Here is an 11,641-nt window from a genome sequence, read left to right as displayed (position 1 = left end):
TTTCACTGTTGTGACCCAAACGCTCCTTCTTGCCCTCCAAGACAGTCTGTAAGTTTCAGAATGAAAAAGACTGAAGGGTATAAGTGTCCTCTGGGGTTTGGGGAGCCAATGGGAAGAGGAAGGATACACTCTGTTCTCTTGGGACCTTCTCGTGGAAAATAAATGTGCAAATTACAATGTGTGTCATGATGCTGTCAAGCTTTGGCAGAGTGTCCTGTGGGCAGTCCTTGTCAGTGTGGCTTACAGTTCTAGGGCACTGATAGGTATTTGGCCTTGAAAATATTTTAAATCTATTTTTTTTTTCTAGGAGGTAACTCATGGAATCAGGCAGGGTGAGGCAGGCTGTCGCTCCAGAGTGGGTTGGGATGATGAAACAGGATGATCACATGGTCAAGGCTAGCCTGGGCAAGATAATGAGATCCTGTCTGAAAGAGAAAAAAAAAAAAAAAAAAAAAGACAACTGACAATGTAAATGTAGTCCCTCTGCGGAGTCCTTGCCTGCCCTCATACAGTCCTGGACTCTGCTCTGGCTGCCTTCCTCTTCATCTGTGAATGCTGGTGTTAGACTATCAATAAAGGCCAAGTAATGGAAAACCGGTCAAAAGAGTAGAATCTGATGCTAGGCATGGTGGCACAGGCTTTTGATCCCCAAACTAAGGAAGCAGAGGCAGGAGGGTCTCTGAGTTTGAGGCCAGCCTGGTTTTACATAGTAAGACCCTGTCTCAAAACAAAATAAAAACACAATGGTACGAGGAAAATGGGGGGGTGGGGGTGGGAGGGTGGGGTTGAATCTCTAGCCAAGGTGGCGATCTACAGCTGTACAGTGTCAATCACCTGGTCAAGGACACCCCGAGGAGGCTGGGTCTACCTTAAACCTGGCTGGAGAGACCATTTTCCTGTATTGAGATGCTGTATCTTTCTTTCCCAGAATTCCTGAGCCTGGTGCAGTGCACCTGAGCCAAGCTGAGCAACACAAGGTTTTTCTGAGTACAGCGCCCCCTTCCCTTTATCCTCAGTCTCTCGGTTGCTGGCCTGAACTAAGAATGTTTTCTCTGATATTTTGAGCTTCCCAACTCCTTCCCAGCCTTCCTGCCACGTGGCTGTTTGCCCCTTATGCAGCCCGTAATCCAAAAGGCACAGTGGTTTCCCTTTTTCTCCCTGTCTCCTCCCCGGGCAGATGCTGAGATCTAGAGCTCTCCTAGAGTTTTCCTTTGAAATTCTAATAAAATTATCATGGAGCTTCCATTTGAATATTATTTTATTAAGAACGCCAAAGGGGGCCTTGATCTTCCCAGAGTCCCTGGTGCTGGTACTTCTCTCCTGGGAGCGCCCCGTGATTCTGTGCTCTGGGAAGCCTGCTCTCAGCAGTGCAGGAAGTACTAAAGTCCAGATTTTTCTCCTGAAATACTGCTGTGGAGTCTCGAGAATGACATCACAAAAAAATAAGGCTCCGTGGTTATGTCCCCTCAAACGTCCCCCTGAAGACCACAGCCTACCTTCAAATCCTCCCATGAGGAGCACGCACAGGTGAGGAATCACAATCACGGAAGCCCCATAGGCTGTGCCGTAAGGGGAAGCTGGGCTCAGTCAGAAACTTCAGATCTCTGTGTCTTCCCCATCAGGACTGCATCAAGACCTCGGGGCGCTTGAATTTCCTGTTTGCGCTGCTGGGAACTCAGGTGGTCACTTGGCTTCCTCCTGTTCAAGGACATTCTCGCTAAGGACAGAGTCACTATCTGGTCTGAAGCAGCTAGACCTCTTGCCTTCTGTGGACTCTTCAGCCCCTTGTTTATTTTTGAGGCCACTTCTCACGGGGTAGTCCAGTCTGGATGTGAACTCCCCCGTCATCCCCCAACCCCACCCCGCTACACCCTCCAGGGGTACCTATCTCATCCAGGTCAAACCGAATTTTTTGTTAACACTTTTCTTCCATTTATTTATTTATTTATTTATGGTTTTTTTTTTTGAGACAGGGTTTCTCTGTGTAGTCCTGGCTGTCCTGGAACTCACTCTGTAGACCAGGCTGGCCTCGAACTCAGAAATCTGCCTGCCTCTGCCTCCCAAGTGCTGGGATTAAAGACGTGCGCCACCACTGCCCGGCTCTTCCCCTTATTTTTACTGTTATTATTTTTATTTTTGAGGCAAGGGCTCACTATGCAGCCTTGGCTGTCCTCAAACGCACAGTTCTGGCCCACCTCTTCTTCTCAAGAGCTGGGATTGAAGGTGTGTACCACCACAACCCACTCCTGACAACAGTATAGGAAATGGCCAGTCGTCCACTAGAAGGTAACATCCATAAAGAAGGAATATCAAGGATTTTCTCCAGCTAGGGCCATTGAACGTTTGCTGAATGATGAGACTGTGGTATTAGGTATGAAATGATGGTATTCCTATTTATTTATTTAGCACACGAGCACTCATACCACAGTATGCTTGTGACAGTCAGAAAACAATTTATGGGACTTGGTTCTCTCCACGTGTAGTTTCCAGAGTTTCAGGTTAGGTTGTCAGGCTTAGAGTTAGTGCCTTGGTGGAGCCATAGTTATTTTAAGATTTGGTATTAGGATGTAGGCTCCTCCAGTCAACCTTTTCACTTCTGATTTTTTTTTCTTTTTTTTTATGTTTTAAAAAGATTTTATGCCAGGCAGTGGTGGCGCACACCTTTAATCCCAGCACTTGGGAGGCAGAGGCAGGTGGATTTCTGAGTTTGAGGCCAGCCTGGTCTACAGAGTGAGTTCCAGGACAGCCAGGGCTACACAGAGAAACCCTGTCTCGAAAAAACAAAACAAACAAACAAACAAAAAAGATTTTAGTTTTGATTTGATGTCTATAAGCATTTTTTCCTGCATGTGTGCATGTATGTGCACCACATGCATGCCTGGTGCCTGAGGAGGTGGGACTAAGGTATCAGATTCCCTGGAACTGGAGTTACAGATGGTTGTGAACCTCCATGTGGGTTCTGGCAACTGGACCTGGGTCCTCTGCAAGGGCAGCAACTGCTCTTAACTGCTGAGCCATCTCTCCAGCTCATACTCAGTGCTTTCAATAGCTATTGCCAGCCTTATGCTGGGACCCATAGAATGATTAAAATTAAATGACACATTTAAAGAAAAATAGAACATATTTACCCTTCTCTACAATTGGTAAATTTCACTTAGAAAGAATAATGTCCCTGTCAGGCATGGTGGCCCAGATTTATAATCCCCATACTGAGGCAGGAGGATGGCAGCCAATTCCAGGCAGGCTAGAAGAACTCAAAACAAACAAACAAACAAACAAATAAAACCCAAAAAACCAGCTCCGACCTTGTCTTCCCCTCTACTCCGCAGCTGCCATGGCCCCAGGTTATACTCAAGAGGCTCCACCCAGAAGGCCCTCCAGGTCTCTGGTTTTCCCAGGCCTGGAGTGTCTCCCTTTTGCCTGAGGGTGTTGTAAAACACCCTTTATCATTTTTATCTTCACAATCAACCCTGAAAGAACAGCTGTTCCACCCTTCAGCCTTAACCTTCCCCTCCCAAACCTAGTGACCTCTGGGACATCCTGTAAAGTTGGGGAGAATTTTTGAAATGATTTGTGCCCCAAGGAGAGCTCGGGGTATCTTGACCATACCATTCTTTTGTTTGTTTTTTAGTTTTCATTTCATTGCATTGGTGTTTTTTCCTATCTGTCTGTCTGTCTGTCTGTCTGTCTGTCTGTATGTGTGAGGGTGTCAGAGCATCTGGAACTGGAGTTATAGACAGTTGTGACTATCATGTGGTGCTGGAAATTGAACCCAGGTCCTCTGGAAGAGCAGCCATCTCTCCTGCCCCGACCATACCATTCTTGACATTCGTTTTCAACGTCCCAAGCAGATGAGCCAAACACATACCATGGAGCCAGCAGAATTTTTAGCCATCCCTAGGACCAAAGAGAATCCAAGAGAAGCCCCCAACATAACTCAAATTGTTGAACAGCTCAAAACAACCTTAACTGACAGTTTCCTGGGGTACTTCATGACTGGAGACATATCTCAGTAGAAACTGGGGCTCTCAGGAGCTTCAAATATGAATTGGGTAGGAAGAAAGTTCATTGCTCTGAAAAAAAAATCAAAATTAAGAGCTAAGGACCAGGACTATAGCCCAGTTGATAGAGTGCTCATTTCCAACTCACAAAGCCCTAGGTTCCAATCTTGGCACCGAGTAAAGTGGCATGGGATTCGATTTGTAGTTCAGCACTTGGGAAGTAGAGGCAGGAAGGTGAGAAGTTCAAAGCCATCCTTAGCTGCCTGGGACTCGTGAGACTATATCTGAAAAAAAGAGAGGGGAGAGGGAGGTAGGGAAAGAGAGAAGAAGGAAGGAAGGAAGGAAGGAAGGAAGGAAGGAAGGAAGGAAAGAAGGAAGGAAGGAAGAAAGGAAGGAAGGAAGAGGATACAGAAATCTTGTTTTGTCTAACTTCAGGCATTGCACAATCCTGGACAGCAATGTGGACGCTCTAACTCTGTCCCCAGATCTCTATAGTCACGTCTAAGATTCTTTTTAGTGAGAGGAGACCCTTAACCACAAGTGAGCAGACATGCTGGACTGTAATAAGGTAAAATTCATCTTTCAGGATCTCACAAGAGCCTTATATTTTTATTGCCCAAGCCACTATGGCAGGGAATTTTTCTTGAATTGGGAATGTTAATGCTTATAAACAGAAACTTGCTTACCAGCAAGAAGCCTTCCCTAAATCAACAACAACAAAATGTGGTGTGAGAACCCAGCTGTCTCTGCTTCCTGTTCCTCCATGGTGTGAACAGGTGAGAAGCCCCAGCCACAAACCTCCAAGCTGAATGTGACCTCACTCCCCCACCATCTTGTGCTCAGGGTCGACTTTTCCACATTGTCAGCTACTCCAAGAATCCCCTGCTAGGAAAGGCCCAGAAAGGTGACAGGAGCTGAGATCCCAAAAGCTACTGCCCTGCCTGGAGCAACCTGAAGCAATGCAAGTGTAAATGCCAAAGGGTGAGCTGCGGGCTGTTGCTGCTTGCCCTGTACTCCCCGTGTTCCTTGGATTCAAGTGCAGCTTTGTAAGAGTCCTTAGGAAGAGTGCTCTTTGTGTAGCAGCTCAGAGAGGCCACAGCGGAGCAGGGAGCAGGCTGTGGAGGAGGGACCAAAACTGAGCTCTAGTAAGGAAGTGAAGGAGGCTGCTGCTTCTCCAGCTCCCATCAGTGAGCCTCTGCTTGTTCTGGGTGAGTTTGCTTGTTCTCAGTGAGTTTGGCTTGTTCTGGGCCTGCCATCCTTCCAAAGCAAGCTCATCACAGAGGCTTCATTCCAAGGGCCAGAACTAGTTCCTGAGCTTTGGCTTGAGACCCAAGTTACCTGTTCAAACAACTGAATGCCTCCCTGGTGAGCATGGGGAATTGATTAAAAACAACAAATATACAAAAACAGCTAAGTGGAAGAGACCACCGACGGCTCTCCCACCCCATCCCTACTTCTACTCTATAGTCTTCGGGTACCTTTTACCTGCTCAGCTGCCCCAACAGGAGGCAGCATCTCTGGCTTGGCCTTGGAGAGAAAGGCATAAAGATACGCAGCTTCTCCTCCCCTGGGATCAGCTTGGCTTTTGGTTCTGTTTTTTGTTTTTGTTTTTTTGAGGCAGGAACTCATATATCTCAGGCTAGCCTCAAATTCACTGTGTAGCTGAGGTTAGCCTTAAACCGATCTCTAGCCCACTTCCTAACTGACAAGATAAGAGGCCTGCACCAGCACACCCAATTACAAAAACCGTAAGGAACGAACAAACAGTCTTTCTCAGGATCTAGCCTCATAAGAGTAGTCCTCATTCCTAATCAAGAAAACTTCTCTTTGCAACATACGTAGACCATTACAGAAAACCACAACCAATCAAATTGCAGAATCGTAAAACCCCCTAGTTACACGGTTACATCTATTAATAACCACTACCCCCACCCCTCACCCCCACTTCCACCCCAGCTCACCACACACAGAGAGATTGTAAAAGCCAAAGAATTGGTGTGGTGTGGTGTGGTGTGGTATGGTGTGGTGTGGTGTGGGGTGGGGTGTGTGTGTGTGTGTGTGTGTGTGTGTGTGGTGGGGTGAGGCTATCTTTCCTAGGCGTGTCACTCATGAAGTCTAAACAACGTGACGAATTTAATTAAAAATGAACTGAATAAGGACGATGGGAATGAACACACCAAGATGAATGGGAGAAAGATCACAAGGCTTCACCCCTGTACAAAGATCTGCAGGCACCCAAGGAGCGCCAAGAACCAGCGCAGCAGAAGTAGTCTTCCCAGGGAAACGCACAGGAATTGCTTATCAAATGTCAAAAGTCTGCCCTGAAATCACACATACGAGTAACATTACACAGACTGAGCAGGTTATATTTCGGAATGTATGTGTGTACAAATATACATACATAGACACACACATATGTATGTATGTATATACATAATGACAATGAGGAAAAGAGATGAAATTGAAAGGGCAAGGAGGGGTATATGGAAGTGTTTGGAGAGAGGAACTGGAGGATGTAATTATAACCTCAAAAAATAAGAGAAAGTTGAACATTTCCAAAACAAGACTCTACCAAGCAGGACAAAGGCAGTCCCAGTTCTGACTCTGTGCTCCTGTATCTTGTCAGACAGATGCTGGCATGAGGGTAATACAGGAATATCCTTACTCTCTTCTCTCCCTCATGGGTTCTGTTTTGCTTTGTTTTTTGTTTGTTTGTTTGTTTATATTGATGCTGTAAGTGACATGCCCCTCACACTTCTTTAGCCCTTCCACTTGTGTATGGTTTGAACGCACAACTTGATTTGCCCAACGGAATATGACAGAGAGGGATCTGGCCAGTTCAAGGTTTGAAGCTACACAGACTATACTTTTCTCTTTAATTTAACATGATTCTCCTGTAACAGTGCTGCAGGATGCCAAAAAACACAGGGAGATTTCTTGAGGAGACGCATGGTTTTCTGTTTGACCAGTCAAGTGAGCAAGACTTACCGATAAGCCGCCGACCACTGTCTCCCTGTGCGTGGATGAGAAACCGCTTTGGAAGGTTCAGAACAGGCGGATTCCAGACCACGTGGCCCAGTGATTCCACTGCAACAGAGGGACGCTCAGGTAATTCTGAACCACATCACCATAAGCAATGAAAGAAGAGCTGTTGTTTCAGGCAGTCAGGTTTTTATACTGTTTTATTAAGCAGCAAGGAGCAAATAAAGATTATCAGTCAAAGGATATAATAAGCAACCTTTGCCCTCTAGCCATGAGATTAGACTCCGGTGTCCTACTAGGTACACGAGTGTGTGTAAACTTGAGATATATGACCCATTAGTGTCCTGAAAGCTAAGCTCTGGAGAACACCTAGATCACACGCGAGGACACACACATACCACAAAACAAACAAGAGATGGTGTTTCAGGCCTGTAGTTTCAGGCAGAGGCAGGAGGATTTCCATGAATTCAAAGCTATTCTGGAATACCAAGAGCTTACTAAGCTGTGGTACACAGCAAGACCCGGTCTCAAACAACCAAGCAAACAAAACCAAACCCACAGACTGCTGGGGGCATATTGGTGCCTATAACCGAATAACTCAAGAGGCAGGCAGAGGGAGGCGGATCTGTTTCCAGGCCAGCCAGGGCTACACTGTGAAAGTCTTAAAAGCAAACTGTAGCAAAAGCCCTCACACAAGAATAACAAATAACAGAAAAAATTTGCACTAGAAGATTTTTTTTCATTTCATTTTATTTTAAAACTTTATATACTACTACTATTTATTATTATTATTATTATTATTATTATTATTATTATTATTATTATTATTATTATTGTGTGTGTGTGTATACATGTCATGGATCCCTTGTGGAGGAGATCAGAGAATGACTTTGTGAAGTTGTGTTTCTTCTACCACGTGTGTTCCCAGGATCGGACTCAGGCCCCTAGGCTTTAAGTTCCTATTTATCAAGCTGACCATTCCCAATTCCTCACCCATTTTGGGTTTTAAAAATAACTGGTTTGGGTAGCTTCCCTTACTCCCAACCTTCCAAGCAAAGAAATGTCAAACTCATAACATATGTCTAGCCATAATGATATGATATTTATATCAGTTTTAGAATTGGGGAAAAAATCACTGGGATTTACAGATGCAAAATTGATTCAGATGAAGTTTATGTGACCTTTCTTTCCTCTTCTCATCCCAGTAAATAAGTCCCCAAGGAAAAGTGTGGGCATCATCTCTAACAAAAGTAATCAAATAAAGCCAGAACAACGTAGACCCAAGCCACACAGACGAGACTGATAGAAGTTATTATTTCAAACACACAGCTCTCCAATCTTGTCTCCCTGGAAGAGAAAGCAAAGCCGGGGCACTCATCGATCGCGTCCACCCGTGGCCTCCTGCCCAGGCAGGATCTTTCCCCTTCCTTGAGGAAGATGGGGGGCCGGGGGGGGGGGGGGGACTTGAGGGGAAGGACGGCCTCGTGGTACAAGTGACCATGGCTGCAGAGGAGGAGAAAAGCCCATGAAGCTGAAAAATTTTGCAAAGAGAAAACAATTGTCCCGCAGACCACAGTAAATAAAATAACAGCGGTGGGGCGATTTGCAAGCATGTAACGCGCTTTTGTGCGGGACTGTTCCTGCGGGCCTCGAGGGTTTCTGTGCGCCTTCTCCGCAGGACCTCCGTGACTGGCCTGCAGCACAAAGGCCGAGACTGCGCCCCTCCTCCAGCGGCTCACCCCCAATCTTCCCCATGCTGAGGAGGTCTTACAGCGCACTGAAGACTTTCAGTGGGGTGCAGGGCAGTGCAATTTAGGATTTCTGCAGTACCGGGTGGATTTTCAAGCCTGGCAGACAGGGGCCAGATTTAAAAATAGCCTTTACTCACCCGATTAACCCTTTCCTCGCTGAGCTGCTCTTTGCTATTGCCTGCTCTGAACAGTGCAAGACCCAGCTTCTCGTGGCTTGGAGACCAGCTGAATAAATGTCATGATTCATTGCCAAAATTTAAATTATCGCAGTCTTTTATGACAGGGTTGAAGGTGGAAGGGAAAGGGGGATAGCGAGCAAGGGAGAGGTGATGACCAAAGGAGAGAGGGAGGGAGGGAGGGAGGGAGGGAGGGAGGGAGGGAGGGAAAGAGAGAGAGAGGAGGAGAGAGGAAGAGAGAGGAGGAGGAGGAAGAGAGAGAGAGAGAGAGAGAGAGAGAGAGAGAGAGAGAGAGAGAGAGAGAGATAGATCCTGGTTAAAGGAGAGACTGCCGCATTGCCCTCACATGGGGACTGAGATGAGTCTGTGATTACTTTAATGACCGTGAAACTTGAGTATTCAAAGAAATAAATGAAGCTATGTAATCACCTTCTAAGTCCTATCAAAGGCCAGTGAAAGCACTATGGGAGGGGCCGGTTATATAATAGCATTTATGTCCCACAGGGCTCTGCAGGCCAAAGAAAGCAAGGGCGGATGTGTCAGGGGGAGAGCAAGACTGAATTCGACCCTATGGCGAAAGCCTTATCCAAAGCAAGGAAGGGCAGCCCAGCCCATTGGGGCCATGGTGGGCTTCTCTGAGCATTTTGTCCAGGAGAGTTCTACTATGTTCTGGGTTTCTGAAAGTTTTACAGTGCAAGTCAGCCGGAAGACGGGCAAACACCATCCAGCGTGTGCCTGTATGCTTTAATTTTTAAATAAAAACACATGATCCAACCAAAAGGCAAACTCCTGATTATCTTAATGTGATACTATTTTAATATTTCTATCTTTTGTTTGTTTGTTTGGTAATGTGGCATCATTGGCCTCCCGCTCTCTGGGGCTGAAATCACTGATCCTTTTGCCTCTACCTCCCAAATGCTGGGACTGCAGGTCCCACCACCTACTTGGGCCTGGTTCCACTAGAATTTGGGATCTAACATGGGCATCATGAATGTTGGGCAAGAACCTTATCAACTGAGCCACATGTCAAGCCTCAGACATTTGTGATTTTGGCTAACTTTTGTTTTTTCCCCCGGGCCTGTGTCTCTAGCACATGTCTCAGCTGGCTTCTAGTCCTGCTTCTTCCTCCCACAGCTGCCGGGCTCAGTGTGCCAGGGTCTCTGTTTCCTTATCTGGAGACGGGGTTTCTGGCTCCATCTGCATGCCACATACCTTGTTTTGGGCACACACATTGACAAATAGGTATCATCTGCTGTTTGACTGACATGTTGGAGCCGTAATGCTGTCGTCCTACTCTCAGGTTCCAGCAGGTCACAGAATTCTTAATATTCTTAATTGGTAATCCTCAGGATTTGGGGGAAAATAAAACCTTTAAAAAACAAAATACCACCTCCAGAGTTCTATGAATTTTTTATTGTTGAAATTCTCTAGAAAATGAGAGAGAGAAAAAAACAAAACCAAGAAACAAACTAAACAACAACAAAAACTAGACACACAGTTAAATTTGAATTTGAGATGAATTGACATTTTTCAGTGTAAATATATCTCAGTAAAAAAACAAATTGTTTAAAATTCTAGCTTGGTTGGCCAGCCAATTCCTACATGCCAACCTTGGCCCTTTAAATTTAACTGGGTGTCTGGTTTTTGTTTTTAGGATTTTTGTTGTTGTTGTTCACTCACAACCAAAATAATTTAAAAATAAATGTAAGTAGATTACAAGAAGAAACAAAGAAAGACAGGAATAAAGACTTAAAGGTGGCGCTTTTAGGGTTTTTTTCTTTTAAATATTAAAGGTTTAAAAACTGTTATCTGTCTCCACTGTTCCTTCTTTACTATTGACTCACATGAATTCTCTTAGTTTTCATTTTATCACATGCCAATATATGTATATATACATATATACATACTATATGTGTGTATATACATATATACATATATACTGTGTGTATGAGTGTTTGCTTGCATGTATATATGTGTACCCATGTGAGTTCCTGGTGGCCATGGAGCAGGAAGAGAGCATCAGGTTCCTAAATGAAATGTCAGGTGTTTACAAGCCTCTGTGTGGGTGCTGGAAGCTGAACAGGAGTCCTCTGCAAGAGCAGCCAATGTTCTAACCACTTAGCCACCTTTCCAGCATCTCCTCCTACCTTACAACTTAACACAGCACAACCAAAACAAAAGTGGATGAGGCTGGAGATGACCTTCGGTCAGTGTAACTCCAGTTCCAGAGAATCCACCAACCCCCTTCTGGCTTCCATGGGTACCAGGCTTGCGCACCTTATACAGACACCTGTGCAGGCAAAACACCAACATACATAAAAGTAAAACATTTTTTAAGGAAAAGAATTATGGAAGCAACAAAAAGCCTGAACGCCTGAACACCCTGTTACCATTTGAAGGTCAGAGAAAATTTCAGAGTAATTCAGACCAAACAGTTCCTAGAAAACTCCCCCTCACGACACTTTTCACAGCAGTGTGAATGGACCTCAGCTGCTGTATGTCGGTCTGACAAACCAGGAGAGACAACTGTCACAGGCCTTAGCACGAACGGCCTAGGGCGGATGCAGGTGTGATTCCATGCAAGAACCTGCAAATAGCTCATCACCATGCTCATCACCTGCAAGAACCCCCAAATAGCTGGCTCGCCACTGTCTGCTAGAGGCTCTCCTGACCCTGAGCTCCAACTGGCCACCAGTGCAGTTTTCCACTCCCACTTGGAAGACCTGTGAGG

General features: G+C 45.5%; 1 long non-coding RNA gene across 1 annotated transcript; it reads right to left on the bottom strand.

The window, feature by feature from the left end:
- Nucleotides 1–800: 800 nt before the first annotated feature.
- Nucleotides 801–9,103, bottom strand: LOC143441961 (uncharacterized). Its single transcript, XR_013109766.1, has 4 exons — nucleotides 8,872–9,103; nucleotides 6,990–7,088; nucleotides 3,965–4,073; nucleotides 801–1,698 (listed from the first exon to the last, which is right to left on the bottom strand). It is a non-coding gene; the product is annotated as an uncharacterized LOC143441961 (long non-coding RNA).
- Between the last annotated feature and the right edge of the window lie 2,538 nt (nucleotides 9,104–11,641).

This window comes from Arvicanthis niloticus, chromosome 4, assembly GCF_011762505.2.
Source record: "Arvicanthis niloticus isolate mArvNil1 chromosome 4, mArvNil1.pat.X, whole genome shotgun sequence".
Lineage (NCBI taxonomy): Eukaryota > Metazoa > Chordata > Mammalia > Rodentia > Muridae > Arvicanthis > Arvicanthis niloticus.
The sequence above is the reverse complement of the archived record's forward strand: the minus strand, read 5'-3'. Positions and strand labels throughout refer to the sequence as shown.